Raw genomic sequence first — 16,475 nt, 5'->3', positions numbered from 1 at the left:
GAACACAAGTCATGAGGTCACGACCTGAGCCAACGTCAGATGCTTCACTGACTATGACACCCAGGTGCCTGTTGGGTGATTTATTGTCAAGTATTTTCTTCCTTCGGAGTTACTTTAAATTATTTTCTTAATTTCTCGCTCTGATAGTTTGTGATTCATGTACAGAAATGAAGCACATTATGGAAAACGACATACATATCTTAACATGACTGAAATCATTTATTAGGTCTACTAATAATGTTGTAGAGTCACTGCGGTCTGTTTAGACAATATCATGCACTCCCAGTAAGGGAAAAAGTATCTGGGAATATAGGATGATGTGATCGAAAATAGATGAGAGTAAGCAGGTATATGGAGTGAGAGTGTGCAAATTTTCTGAAATGTTTTGTGGTTGATATAATCCAACAAGTCCATAAATAAGGTATGTTTGGATGTATGTTTTCTTTCAACCAGACCCAGAGAGCTGTAACATAAATATATGGTTCCCAATACATTGCCACGACACGCCCTGTGCATCTTGGGAGCTGGCCACCTTGTCTCTCTTTTGTGTCCTGGAACCCAGTGCCTGACTCTACCGCTCAGTGATTTCATCTCACAATACTGCAGTTGGGAAGAGACCTACATTTTTCATAGACTTCCTGAAAGGTACCTCAAAAGCATTGGATTTTACAGAGTTGTGTCTGATCTGCCTGGAATCCTCTGAGGATGTGTCAGTTGGAATGGCACTTTCTTTGCTGGGAGATCAGGGAGCCCTGCAGTATTCCTGTGTGTCTTGTGGTCGGTCACCAGAGGGTGCTGTGTGGCTGCTCATGACAGGGACACTGCTCCCCAAAGATGAGGCTGGCAGGTGCCGGGCGCCACTGCTGGAGGAGCCTGAAGGGTGGAGGGGCTTGGCTCGGTATCAAAGCCTGACTGAGTCTCCATCCTACAGTCTCCCTGCGCTCCTGATGTGCTGTGTAAAGGACTCTCTTGCTTGCCGAGGTGCAAGTGGTTCTTGCTGTTGCCCCTGAATCCTCAGGGTGAACCCATTTAGGTCCTGGTCTTCAGCTCATTGACCTGACCGTCACTTGAGGTACTTTCCTGAGAGTAAGCGACCCAGCCTGGGAGGAGGGCCAGGAGGCAGACAGCAGTGGCCCAGCCTGCATCCTCCACTGACCTGAAAGCAGGGACTGGCTGCTCTTCTGAGAAGCAGAGCTATGGACCAGGAGGCACACAGGCCACTGGGGTTTGTCATGGGATGGGGCCTGGATGAGTGTGTTCTAGGACATGGGGAGGGATGCTGTGCAGGAGGTCAGAATGAGGGAGTGTGGTTTCTTCCCTGCCCCATGGGTCACTCCTAGGTACCCTGATGGCCTCAGTGCTGGCTTGTCCTCCTGATTCTTCAGGGATCCACTCAGTCCCGGGGGCCCCTGATTTTCACATATGAACGCAACAGAGTAACGAGTCTGTCGATGTTGGAAACTGGAGGCAGCCCCCGAAAAATGCCAGAAATTATGTCCCCAAATTGTGCTAGGTGTACACGCCTGAAGAAAGAGAGAGTTCTGGTACACATGTGCCCTTGTGTTCAATGATGAGAGTCAAAATATTGGAATTGGCCCAGTCGTTCAGCTTCTGGAGACGCAGAGGAAAGGATGATGTGTGGCCCCTGAGAATGCAGAAGGGGACAGGACTGTGCCTGTCCACTGTGGGCACATTCCGTAATACAAGACCATAGTCCTGGATGGATGCCCAACCTGCACACCACTCATAGACACAAACACAGACACCTGCTGCACTCAAAGCCAAAGGACCGTGAAGATGACACCATGTCTTAGGGGCTGTTATTTTCAAAGAATGTATATTTTTTCTCCGTCTGTATTTGTTGTTTCCTCTTTATTTATTTGGAAAGAGCAAGAAGGAGAATCCTGACCAGGGCTTCAAGCTGTCATTGCAGAGCCTGACTTGGGACTTGATCTCAAGAACCATGAGATCATGACCTGAGCCATACTCCACTCAGAAACTCGACTGTTTGAGCCACCTTCGTGCCTGTCCTCATTATTTAAATCTTCCTTTTACTAAATAAACATCACCTGTAGAAAACCTTTAACAACTTTACACTTTATTGCCTAATAGAATAGCATAAATGGAATATTGACTGATATATTTGGGTATTTTTATAATATGCACATTAGACCAATATCACCATGGCCTGTCCAGGAAAATGAAAGATTTTCAAGGTATTCGCTCTGGTCCAGACATTTCTCTTCTGGCTTCTGCTCTTGTGTCAAACCTCAAAGGGTCCCCATGGCAGACAATGAAGATATTTAAAGTAGGGGCCTTCATCTAATCTTTGTTCTTTGTTCTTTGATAAATTGTCCATATCATAGAAATTCCAGAAGAAATTCAGAGAAAAAGGGGCTGAGGGTGTACTTGAACAAATAATAGCTGAGAACTTCTCCAATCTGGGGAAAGAAACATGCATTGAAATCCAGGAGGTACAGAGAACTCCCTTCAGACATAACTTGAATCGATCTTCTGCACGACATATCATAGTGAAAGTGGAAAAAGAAGGATAAAGAGAATCCTGCAAGCAGCTAGGGATAAATGGGCCCTAACATACAAAGGTCGACACAGAAGGGTAGTAGCAGACCTGTCTATTGAAACTTGGCAGTCCAGAAAGGAATGGCAGAAAGTCTTCAATGTGATGAACAGGAAAAATATGCAGCCGAGAATCCTTTATCCAGCAAGCCTGTCATTCAGAATAGAAGGAGAGATAAAGGTCTCCGCAAACATACAAAAACTGAAAAATTCATCACCACTAAACCATCCCTATGAGGGATCCTAAGGGGGATTCTGTGAGGGAAATGTTGCAAGGACCACAAAGTACCAGAGACGCCATGACAAGCATAAAACGACAGATGTCACAATGACCCTAAACCCATATCTTTCAGCAATAACACTGAATGTAAATGGACTAAATGCTCCAACCAAAAGACATAGGGCATCAGAATGGATAAAAGAAAACAAGACCCATCTATTTGCTGTCTACAAGAGACTCACTTTAGACCTAAGGACACCTTCAGATTGAACGTGAGGGGATGGAGAACTATCATGCTACTGGAAGTCAAAAGAAAGCTGGAGTAGCCATACTTTTATCAGACAAACTAGTCTTTACATTAAAGGCTGTAACAAGAGATGAGGAAGGACATTATATAATAATTACAGGGTCTATCCATCAGGACGTTCTAACAATTAAAAATGTCTATGCGGCAAATATGGAAGTCCCCAAATATATAAAACAATTAATCACGAACATAGGCAACCTCATTGATAAGAATGTGGTCATTGCAGGGGCTTTCATACTCCACTGACAACATTGGATAGATCATCTAGACACAGGATCATTAAAGAAACAAGGGCCCAGAATGATACATTGGATCAGATGGACTTGACAGATCTATTTAGCACTCTGCATCCCAAAGCAACAGAATATACTTTCTTCTCGACTGCACATGGAACATTCTCCAAGATAGATCACACACTGGGTCACAAAACAGCCCTTCATAAGTATAAAAGAACTGAGGTCATACCATGCACACTTTCAGACCACAATGCTATGAAACTTGAAATCAACCACAGGAAAAAGTCTGGCAAACCTTCAAAAGCATGGAGGTGAAAGAACATCCTCCTAAAGAATGAATGGGTTAACCAGGCAATTAGAGAAGAAATTAAAAAATATATGGAAACAAATGAAGATGAAAATACAACAATCCAAACTCTATGGGATGCAGCGAAGGCAGTCCTGAGAGGAAAACACATTGCCATCCAGGCCTATCTCAAGAAACAAGGAAAATCCCAAATACAAACTCTAACAGCACACCTAAAGGAAACAGAAGCAGAACAGCAAAGGCACACCAAACCCAGCAGAAGAAGAGAAATAATAAAGATCAGAGCAGATATAAACAATAGGAAAAAAAACCCCCACAACTGTAGAGCAGATCAATGAAACCAAGAGCTGTTTTTTTGTTTGTTTGTTTTTCTTTTTTTTGAAAAAAAATAAAATTGATAAACTTCCAGCCAGGCTTCTGAAAAAGAAAAGGGAGATGACCCAAATAAATAAAATAATGAATGAAAATGGAATTATTACAACCAATCCCTCATAAATACAAGCAATTTATCAGGGAAACCCATGAAACATTATATGGCAACAAACTGGACAACCTGGAAGAAATGGACGAATTCCTAAGCACCCACACACTTTCAAAACTCAAACAGGAAGAAACAGAAAACATGAACAGACCCATAACCTGCGAAGACATTTAATCAGTTAAAAAATATCTCCCAACAAATCAGAGTCCAGGACCAGATGGCTTCCCAGGGGATTCAACCAGGCATTTTTTTTTTCATGTGACATTTATTGTCAAATTGGTTTCCATACGACACCCAGTGCTCATCCCAACAGGTACCGTCCTCAGTACCCATCACCCACCCTCCCCACCCTCCCACCCCCCCATCAACCCTCAATTTCTTTCCAGTTTTTAAGAGTCCCTTAAGGTTTGGCTCCCTCCCTTTCTGTTTTTTTCTTTCCCCTGCCCCATGGTCTGCTATTCAGTTTCTCAGGCATACACATTTTCAATAAAATAGTTGACTGAATCCAAGACTGCATTACAAAACTAAACTGAGATCAATTAGTATTTATCCCAGAAATGCAAACATGTTTTTTTAATTTATTTTTTAATATGAAATTTATTGTCAAATTGGTTTCCATACAACACCCAGTGCTCATCCCAACAGGTGCCCTCCTCAATACCCATCACCAGGCATGTAAGGCAGAGATAATATCTATCGTTCTCAAGCTGTTCCAGAAAATAAAAAGGGAAGGAAAACTTCCAGACCCATTCTATGAAGCCAGCATTACTTTGAACCCAAACCAGGCAGAGACCTAGCAAAAACAGAGAACTACAGGCCAATATCCCTGATGAATAGGGATGCAGAAATTCTCAACAAGATACTAGCAAATCGAATTCAACAGCATGGAAAAAGAATTATTCACCATGATCAAGTGGGATTCATTCCTGGGCTGCAGGGCTCGTTCGATGTTCCCAAGTCAATCAGTGTGATACATCACATTAACAAAACAAAAGATAAGAACCATATGATCCTGTCAATCGATGCGGAAAAAGCATTTGATGAAATTCCGCATCCTTTCTTAATCAAAACCGTCAAGAAAGTTGGGATAGAAGGAACATACTTAAACATCACAAAAGCCATTTATGAAAAGCCCACAGCTAATATCATCCTCAATGGGGAAAAACTGAGAGCTTTCCACCTGAGATCAGGAACACGACAGGGATGTCCACTGTCACCAGTGTTGTTTAACATAGTGTTGGAAGTTATAGCATCAGCAGTCAGACAACAAAAGGAAATCAAAGGCATCCAAATTGGCAAAGATGAAGTGAAGCTTTCGCTTTTTGCAGATGCCATGATGTTATACATGGAAAACCCAACAGACTCCACCAAAAGTCTGCTAGAACTGATACATGAATTCAGCAAAGTCGCAGGATACAAAATTAATGTACAGAAATCAGTTGCATTCTCATACACTTGTGTGAAGCCACAGAAAAACAAAGAAAGAAACCGATCTCATTCACAACTGCACCAAGAATCCTAAAATACCTAGGAATAAACCTAACGAAAGATGTAAAAGATCTGTATGCTGAAACTATAGACAGCTTATGAAGGAAATTGAAGAAGATACAAAGAAATGGAAAAATACTCTGTGCCCGTGGATTGGAAGAATTAATATTGTTAAAATGTCAATACTACCCAAAGCAATCGACACATTCAACGCAATCCCAATCAAAACGGCGCCAGCATTCCTCTCAAAGCTAGAACAAGCAATCGTAAAATGTGTATGGAACCACAAAAGACCCCGAATAGCCAAAGTAATGTTGAAAACGAAAACCAAAACAGGAGGCATCACAATCCCAGACTTTAGCCTCGACTACAAAGCTGGCATCCTCAAGACAGCATAGTATTGGCCCCAAAACAGACACATAGACCAATGGAATAGAATAGAAACCCCAGGGTGAGACCTACAAAAGTATGGCCAACTAATCTTTGACAAGGCAGGAAAGAATATCCAATGGAAAGAAGACAATCTCTTTAACAAATGGGGCTAGGAGAACTGGACAGCAACATGCAGAAGAATGAAACTCGACCAACTAGACCACTTTCTTACACCATTCCCAAAACTAAACTCAAAATGGATGAAGGACCTGAATGTGAGACAGGAAACCATCAAAACCCTAGAGGCGAAAGCAGGAAAAAACCTCTCTGACCTCAACTGCAGCAGTTTCTTGCTGGACGCATCTCCAAAGGCAAGGGAATTCAAAGCAAAGATGAACTATTGGGACCTCGTGAAGCTAAAAAGCTTCTGCACTGCCAAGGAAACAATCAACAAAACTAAAAGGCAACTGATGGAATGGGAAAAGATATTTGTAAATGACATATCGGATAAAGGGCTAGTATCCAAGATCTATGAAGAACTCACCAAATTCCACACCCCAAAAACAAAGAATCCAGTGAAGAAAGGGGCAGAAGACATGAATAGACACTTTTCTAAAGAAGACATCCAGATGGCCAACAGGCACATTGAAAGATGCTCAACGTCGCTCCTCATCAGGGAAATGCAAATCAAAACCACACTCAGATACCACCTTACGCCGGTCAGAGTGGCTAAAATGAACAAATCGAGAGACTATAGATGCTGGCAAGGATGTGGAGAAAGGGAACCCTCTTGCACTGTTGGTGGGAATGCAAACTGGTGCAGCCGCTCTGGAAAACAGTGTGGAGGTTCCTCAAACAATTAAAAATGGATCTACCCTATGACCCACAATAACACTGCTAGGAATTTACCCAAGGGATACAGGAGTGCTGATGCCTAGGGGCACTTGTACCCCCATGTTTATAGCGGCACTTTCAACAATAGCCAAATTATGGAAAGAGCCCAAATGTCCATCAACTGACGAATGGATGGAGAAGTTGTAGCTTATATATACAATGGAATACTACTTGGCAATGCGAAAGAAGGAAATCTGGCCTTTTGTAGCAACGTGGATGGAGCTGCAGAGTGTTCTGTTAAGTGAAAGAAGTCAGGCAGAGAAAGACAGATACCATATGTTTCCACTCCTATATGGATCCTGAGAAATTCCACAGAAGACCTGGGGGGAGGAGAAGGGGGAAAACAAGTTACAGAGAGGGAAGGAGGCAAACCATCATTGAGACTCTTAAAAACTGAGAATAAACTGTGGGTTGATGGGGGGTGGGAGGGAGGGGAGGGTGGGTGATGAGCATTGAGGAGGGCACCTGATGGGATGAGCACTGGGTGTTGTGTGGAAACCAATTTGACAATACACTTCATATTAAAAAAAAAAAAAAAAAGAATTAAGAAAAAGAAACAAAAGCTGGACTTGGCTGCAGCTCATAGTCTCCAGGTAGGATTCCTGAGGCTTACAGATTGTCATCCTCCTACAGGTCTCTCAAGGACTTTATTTAACGTTTTACCACTAGAGCTTGGCCCCGGTTAGTGTCACTTTCCCTGATAGCCATAAACACTTCCCCAGATAGATGCTAGCAATTACCTCTCAAGCCTATGGCCTACTGATACACATCGGAAGGGTTTCAAGACTGATGTTTTTATAGCCAGTAGTAAACAACCTTATCGTAGCAGCAGCTAGCTCCTCCTGGTCCTGAAAGTGCTACTTATAAATTCCTTAGAGACTTGCGTTACCCTTAGCCCCCACTAAGTAGAAAGTATGGAATCAGTCACTTCTCACAAACACAAGTGTAGCTCTTCCTACCCATGGGTTCTAGCTCCATCCTGTCATAAGCACATTTTTGCACCAAAAATGGCTCAAAATTCTTTCTTGACTGTTTCCTCTCAGCCCACATCACACCAGCAATGCTACATATTACCTCCTGGTGCATTGATCTGTTCCTTTGTTTGTTTACCTTGATTTTTGTTTATTTCTGCTCTGCTCTTCATTATTTCCTTCCTTCTAATGGTTTTGGGTTTTGTTGTTCTTTTTCTAGCTCCTTTAGATGTAAGTTTACATTGTTTATGAGGGAGTTTTTCTTGCTTTGTGAGGAAGTGTATTGCTATAAACTTCTATCTGAGAACACTCTTGTGGCATCCCAAAGCTTTAGGACCTGTGTATTTTCATTTTCTCTCTCTCTCTCATATATATATGTGTGTGTGTGTGTGTGTGTGTGTGTGTGTGTGTGTGTGTGTATAAAATCTATATCTATCTCTAAAATTTCCTCTCTTATTTCTTGGCTCACCTTTTAGCTCTTTGATCGCATGTTATTTAACCCCCATGTATTTTTGGTCTTTCCAAATTTTTTCTTGTGGCTGATTTCTACTTTCATAGCATTGTGATCAGAAAAGGTACGTTGTATGACTTCAATCTTCTTGAATTTGTTAAAATTTGTTTTGTGACCTAAGATGTGATCTATTCCAGAGAATGCTGCATGGACGCTTGGGTGCAACGTACCATGTGTATTCCATTGTTTTAACATGGAATGGTCTGCATCTACCCATTAGATACATTTGGTCCAATGTGGCATTCAAATGCACCCTTTTCTTGATGATTTTCCTTTTGGATGTTCTGTGCATTGATGTAAGTGTGCTGTTAAAGTCCCCTACTGGTATTGTGTTCTTGTCAATGCTTCCATTATGCTTTCAATAGCTGCTTTATGTATTGGGTGCTCTCGTGTTGGGTGCCAAATTATTTGCAATCACATCTTGTTGGACTGTACCCTTTATGATTGTATAGTGCCCTTCTTTGTCTCTTGTTACAGTCTTTGTTTTGTAATTTTTGTGGTTTGTATAGAGATATTTACTGTCCTTATGTATTTTTAATAAGGTAAACGTAAATTAACTTCAAAATAATTTTACTCTGATTCTTTGAATGTACACATTGAAGTGCCATTACGTATATTCACAGAATTATACAACCATGACCACTATGTTCTCCTAGAATATTTCCATCACAGACACATGTATACTACCCGTCAGCCATGGCTCAACCCTCACCCCGGTCTCTGCAACCACTGACCTCGGTTTCTGCTGCTTTAGCTCCTCTGGGGTTTTCAGGTGTGTGCAATCACACACCATGGCTTATTGTGTCTGGCTACATAACATGAGAGTGATTAATAATTGGTTAAATGTTCAATCAAACTAATATTTTTAGGACAGAGGAATATTCCCCAAAGAACAAAGATTATGTGAAGCCCCCTACTTGAAATATCTTCATTATCTGGGATAGGGATCCCATTTAGAAGTTTGACTCAAGAGCTAAAAGCCACAAGAGAAATGTCTGGAGCAGACTGGGTGGCTCAGTCGGTTGAGCGGCCGACTTCGGCTCAGGTCATGATCTCACAGTCCATGGGTTCGAGCCTTGCATCGGGCTCTGTGCTGACCGCTCAGAGCCTGGAGCCTGTTTCAGATTCTGTGTCTCCCTCTCTCTGACCCTCCCCCGTTCATGCTCTGTCTCTCTCTGTCCCCAAAATAAATAAGAACGTTAATAAAAAAAATTTTTAAAAATAAAATAGTCTAAGGTGCATATTAAACAAACATCAAATTCAAATAAGAAATCTTCTCATTTACTACTGATATAGGTTTTATACGGATGTTGTTTCTTAAATGAAATAAAAATCTGAATAATAAGGACAGGCGCCAAGGTGGCACAATTGGTTGAGTGTTTTGACTTGATTTTGTCTCAGGTCATAATCTCATGGTTCATGGGATCAAGCCCCAAGTCAGGCTCTACAATGAGAACACGAAGCCCTCCTCAGGATTCTCTCTCTCTCTCTCTCTCTCTCTGAAAATTAAGAATTAGAAAAAAAAAATAAATACAAATACATATGAAGAAAATGATATACCCCTGTCAAGAAATATTTGCCATTAGACATGGGGTCCCTCCTTCCAGTCCTTTCGCTTTGAGTGCAGCAATTGTGTGTGTTTGTGTGTGTGTGTGCGTGCGTGCGGTTGTGTGTGTGTGTGTGTGTATCAGTTGTGTGACAGGTTGTGCAGGAAGGGTTTCATGAGTATGGTCTTTAGTACCTGATGTCCCCATAATGGACAGGCTCAAGTTCTGTCCCCTTCTGCATCCTCAGGGGCCACACATCATCATTTACTCTGTGTCTCTACAAGTTGAATAATTGGGCCAATTCCAATATTTTGACTCTCATACCTGTACTGAAGGGTACATGTGTACCATTAATCTCTATTTCTTTAGAATGGCACACCTAGCACAATTTTGGGGACATAATTTGTACATGATTTTCAGGTGTAGCCTGCAGTTTCCAATATCTACAGACTGTTTATGACGTTAGGGCCTTCTTTGGGAAGGGAGCAACCCCTGAGACTGAGTGGATACCTGAGGAATTCAGAGGACAAGCCAGAACTGAGGTCATCAGGGTACCTGGGAGTGACCCAGGGGGCAGGGAAGAGCCCACACTCCCACTCATTCTGACCTCCTGCACAGCACCCCTGCCCCATGTCCTGGAACACACTCATCCAGGCCCCATCCCGTGACACACTCCAGACCCTTGTGCACCTCCTGTTCCATAGCTCCGCTTCTAAGTAGAGCAGCCATTCTCTGCTTTCAGGACAGGGGAGGATGCAGGCTGGGCCTCTGCTGCTCGCTTGGGTAACTAACTAGGAGTGTAATTGCCGGATCATAGGGTCGTTCTATTTTCAACTTTTTCAGGCACCTCCATACAGTTTTCCAGAGTGGTTGCACCAGATTGCATTCCCACCATCAATACAAGACGCTTCCCCTTTCCCTGAATCCTCACCAACACCTATTGTGTCTTGGGTTGTTAATGTTAACCATTCTGACAAGGGGGAGGTGGGAACTCATCAGGGTTTTGATTGGTATTTCCCTGATGCTGAGGGATGTTGAGCATCATTTCATGTGTCTTTTAGCCATCTGGCTGTCTTCTTTGCAAAAATGTCTATTCATATCTTCTTCATATTTCGTTTGTAAAAGATTTATTAATTTATCGTGAGACAGAGATACAGAGAGTGTGTGGGTGTGTGTGTGTGCGCGCACGCGCACTCACATACAGGAGAGACAGAGAACGAGGGAGAGAATCCTAAGCAAGCTCCATGATGTTGGCACAGAACCGGATGAGGGGCTCAATCCCATAAGCCATGAGATCATGCCCTGAGCGGAAATCAAGAGTTGGACACAGAACTGTGCTACCCAGCATGCCTCTTCTACCCATTTGTTAACTGGATTCTTTGTTTTGGGGGCATCGAGTTGTGTAACTTCTGTATGTATGCTGGATGATAACCTTTATTGGATATGTCATTTGCAAATATCTTCTCCCATTCCATAGGCTGTCTTTTACTTTTGTTGATGGTTTCCTTCACTGAAAAGAAGTTTTTGTTTTGTTTTTGTCTGTTATTGTTGTTGTTGCTGGTGGTGGTGGTGGTGTTTTATGTTTTATCTCGAGGAATTCCCAATAGTTCATCTTTGGTTTTGTTTCCCTTGCTTATGGTGATGTGTGTGGTAAGAAGTTGCTATGGCCAAAGTCAAAGATGTTGCTGCCTGTGTTCTCCTCTAGGATTTTGATGGTTTCCTGTCTCACATTTAGGTCTTGCATCCAGTCTGGATTTCTTGTTGTGTACGCTGTAAGGAAGTAGTCCAGTTTCCTTCTTCTGCATGTTGCTGTCCAGTTTTCCCAACACCATTTGTTGAAGGGACGGTCCTTTTCCCATTGGCCATTCTTCCCTGCTTTGTTGAAGATTAGAAGACCATAGAGTTGTGGATCCATTTCTGGGTTTTGTATTCTGTTCCACTGATCTATGTGCCTGTTTTTATGCCAGGACCATACTGTCTTGATGACCTACAGCTGTGTCATATAGCTTGAAGTCAGGTCGGCCAGCCCTGTCCATACGTAATTTTTTTTCGAAAATTTGCCTTCACATTCTTCTCCAACTTTCTCTTTCATTGAGATTTGGGCCTAAGTTTTTCCCTTTCCAAATAATCTGTCTTGTTTCCTGGCAAAATTACATTCTTTTCTTTCCAGAAAAATGTATTCTCACTTCTCATTCCTTTTATGCATGTCTCCTAATTTCTTACATACAAGATTCTTTCCTTCAGGGTGCCCTGGTGCCTCAGTTCAATAAGCATCCAACGCTTGGTTTTGGCTCAGGTCCTGACCTCATGATTTGTGAGTTCAGGCCCCAGGTCAGGCTCTGCACTGACAGTACAGAGCCTGCTTTGGATTCTCTCTCTCTCTCTCTCTCTCTCTCTCTCTCCGTCTTCCCCACTCCTGCTTGCTCTCTCTCTCTCTCAAAAATAAATAAAAAGAAAAAAGAAAAGATTGTTCCTTACAGTATTCAGTAGTTTCAATTCCATTTATCTGATGAAAACTAAGTAGTAACCAGTTGTGAATTACCACAGGAGAATTCTTTAGGTTAGCCAATTCATGAATATTTTGTAATTGTTAGAACATGTTCTTTCATAGGACAACTCTTTCGTAATGAATGAAACATGTTTCCAATACACCCATATTTACCTTTACATCTCTATAATAAGAAGCCAACAAATGATAAACCTCTGTTTAGCAATGAATGGTTTAGCGTTTTAGCTTCTTTGGAAAAGACTTAGACATCTAGTGACTTTAACTCAATTTACAAAACATTATGAAACCAGCGAATACTTAATAAAATAGGCAAAATCAGTCAGCACTTTCAGGAATCCTTGCTGACAGAGAGCAATAATTACAACATGAACTTAACTAATAAATTCAGGCAGAGTAAAAGTGGATTATCTATATCACGTTTGACACCCGATAACTCAGGAAGACGTATCTCTCTTCCTTGAAAGAACAATGTTTAGTATGGAATAATATGTGGCATCTGCACCCCCTGAAAGTTAATCACTTTGTTGCACACTGGCAATTTTACCTGGGGCTCCCATGGGGAAATCTCAAGTGGGCAATTTAACCCCAAAGCAGGCCCGGAGCCTTTTCATGTTGCTTTGGTAGATGCTCCACTCTGAAGCTCATAAGGCTGCGACCCAACAGCCTGGGGTACTTTTGCTCCTCAACAGTGAGGGGAGGAGAAGCAAGATCTGATAGTGGCAGAAATGCGGAGGACGGAGTCCACTGTGACAGTGGAAGCCTTGCGGGTCGCGCAGGAACTAGAAGAGGGGAAGGCGGGGGCGGAGGTGTGCTGGTAGGGATGCCACCAGCAAGGCCAGAAGCAGGTTCAAAGTTTGCACTAACATTCCGCTGTCACCGACTCCTGTCTCTTCCTCCTGCAAAACATGTCGTTTTCTCTACTTGGTTTTGAGCCCTCTGGTGGAGGCAGAGGAGCAGGAAATGGGTTGGACAGCTGGTGCTCGTGCTTGAGGAGGTGGATGGAGTATTTCCAGTGTCGGCCTGCCTGCCTTCTTCTTTTTCTCATTATTCTGACGATTGGCAAGGGTGTCCGGTGTCGTAGATTTTCACCCATCCTTATCTTTCTGGACCATAAATTGGGATCCTCCCCACCAGGCATCTTTATGATGGAGTCACAACAAAGCCTGAATGTAGGTGATTTCATCCCAGATCGGGTGAACTTGAAAAACACTTTGTTTAGTTTTTATTTTTCTGAGTGTTAGAAAGCACAGTCTTCCTCCACAAGTGCTTGATTTTAAGCCAATTACGTAGAGCTCATCTATAAATTATTTTTTGGAATACTATCCAGAGGTAGAAAAAATACCGGTCACACTTGTAACACATATGGGCACATACACACAATCCAGATGCCAACAAAATGTAGCCTTTGTTTCACTGATATTCGTGGAGTGAACATTAAAGATCCAACTTCCAATGATCTCCCGGTTATTAAAGCAAATCAAATGGCAAGACAGCATGTCAATTTAGGGACGTATGAATTAGCTATTTTCCAGTTTCCGACTAGAATACGACCAGTTTTGTCCAAAGATGCCAAATGCTGCAGCCACCAGCACAGCAAGGGAAGCCCAGTCTGCTTCTGTGAGCATCGGCTCCTCTCAAGAAGTCAGGGGTTTCACTGACAGAACTACATGGCTTCCTAGTCTCTGGTTGCTTAGTGTTAGAGCAGGGTTTCTCTTAACTCTGTGTAGAAGAAAACTCATTTCGACATGTCAACAGGAGCACGTCTGAGTCATCTGTGACCCAAGTTATTCTTGGTTAGTTTTCCCAGTTAAGTAAGTACTTCCAAAGAGAGGTTGCATATACATTGTATCTATATCCTGTGGCATTCCTGTGGGGGGTGGTTGCTTTTCCAGAAGCCGTTTGGCTTTGAAAGCACCATTCCCCATTCATTTAGTTTCAGTTTTAGAATAAAGCTTGAGCAAAATCAAAAATGGTATGTATAGTGGGTTGGGAGGGTGCTGCCTGTGAGTGTCTCTTACAAATGGCCACAATAGACTCTCCTGGGTGTCAGGTTCTCCCAGAGAGGGCTCAAACCGTCGAGGGGGCTCAGAGCACTGGAAGATCAATCCGGACGTGTGCGTCTCTGGATGAGCCAATCACTAATTACGGTATGGAATAGGAAGTTCCTCTAGGACTGATACACATGTCAAGGAATATCCTCAGACATTTGCACTAGGCTTTCAGCCAGCAAAAGGTGACATTCAGCTGGAAGGAACAAGTCCTCGTCTTTTATTGGAGAGGAATGCCTTAGTCTCTCATACTTCTAGCCAGAAAATTGCAATCAGTATGAAGTCAAATTCAAACAACCAACCCATCCAGGCCAACACCTCTATGGTATTCCCACCTAGAGAACATTAACAGTAACACTTAACACCTGGAATAAAAGTCAAGCCCACCAACGGAAACTGGGGAGTTCCAGACGTCAGCAGAACTCATGGATACACTTTCAGATGGTGAGAAGTCACAGGGGCACAAAGAGCCTGTGCTGGTCCCAAGCACTGAGTTCCCAAAGACCTCCAGGTGTTCTCAGGCAAGTTTCTGTGATATCCTGCCCACTATGCCAAGAAATGTCGACACTAAATGAACAAATTGGGGCAAACAATGAAAAGAAAATGGGTTTTATCTGAGCTCCAGTTAGAAGAGCTGCTCGGGATACACAATTTTCTCGAAAAACCTGTGCTCCCCTGAAGGATCCCCTGGTGTGAGGGTATATAAATATGCATACATATGTGTAAAGGGTAAGGAATACGCATGAAGAAAGACATTGCAGAAAGTTACAGACTTAATCTTAAGATTTTAGTATATGGAAGGCTATATGAATTTAATCATATGGGAACAGGGAATTTTTTTCTTTTTCTTATTTTTATGATGGGAATGAACCTTTTTTGTCATTTTTAAAACCTATCAGAGGTACAGTATGTCCTCACGGGCGTAATAGAGCCCATGCTTTGAGGTTTTGCAGGGTTATTTTGACCTTGATCGCTGTTAAAGTATACCTTCCCTGGGAATCTCACGACGAGGCCCACAAACAGGAAAACTGGAGAATTGCTTGTATTATACCTGTTCCCATGTGTGAATGGAGCCTGCCTATAAGCCCACACTTTGAATTCCTCTGTCCCCACAAACCTGTCCCACATTTGAATCCCTTATTCACAGCCGCACTTCCTGATCATCTCTTTCGCTCAGTTCTGGACAAAACAACACCTGTGTTCACCTCCCTCGTGGGAAAGAAGTCCTAGGGTGGAGTACCTTGACGTGCGCCCAAGTCCACTTCCGCACACTGAAACCAGTCTCTCTCATCCCTTACCATCAACATTGTGCCCTTTTCCTTCCTGGATGCAGGGATGTGTGGAACATCTAAGGTGCATTTTAAGGGAGTCATACACATGAATTATACTACTGTTGATTTCTTTTGCTCTTAAAATGATTTACTGTTGAAATTGTCCTGGAACCATCAGGGCCTCTGGATCCCTCAGGCGGTGTTTCCTGAAACCTATCACAGAAAAACATGTTCCCGCTCCCCCACGTTGCTTGTTTCAGCTTCCTGCTAAATGTGGTGTTGCAGACCCTGGTGCCCTGATCAGTGTCCCCTGCGGGAGAGGGCCGAGGCGGGGGCTTGTATCCCAGACCCAAGCACATGTGCAGGAGCCCGGGCACGGGTGCCAGCAGGCGAGAAGGCCAGGGGCGGACCCTGGTGAGGGACACAGCTGGGGCTGCAGCGGTGCTGTGAGTCCTGGCTCCCAACCCGCCTGCCGCCCCAAGCCCCCAAGAGTCTGGGCCCGCCAGGGACTGACGCCCACCTCAGCCCCCGACCGGGGACATGCTGCTGCCTGGCGCCTGCGACCCGGTAGCCATGGCATTGGCGGTAGGGGTAGCGGTAGTGCCACCGGGAGCGCTGGCGGGAGCGCAGGCCGGGCACCGTGTGGAGAAGACTGGGAGCCATGAGCCTCCAGCCTGGGAGGGTGGCGGCCCTGCTGCTCCTGCTGCTCCTGGAGGCAGAGGGCAGGGCGCGGGAT

The sequence above is a fragment of the Prionailurus viverrinus genome, chromosome A2 (genome assembly GCF_022837055.1).
Source record: "Prionailurus viverrinus isolate Anna chromosome A2, UM_Priviv_1.0, whole genome shotgun sequence".
Lineage (NCBI taxonomy): Eukaryota > Metazoa > Chordata > Mammalia > Carnivora > Felidae > Prionailurus > Prionailurus viverrinus.
This window is presented reverse-complemented; position numbering follows the sequence as displayed.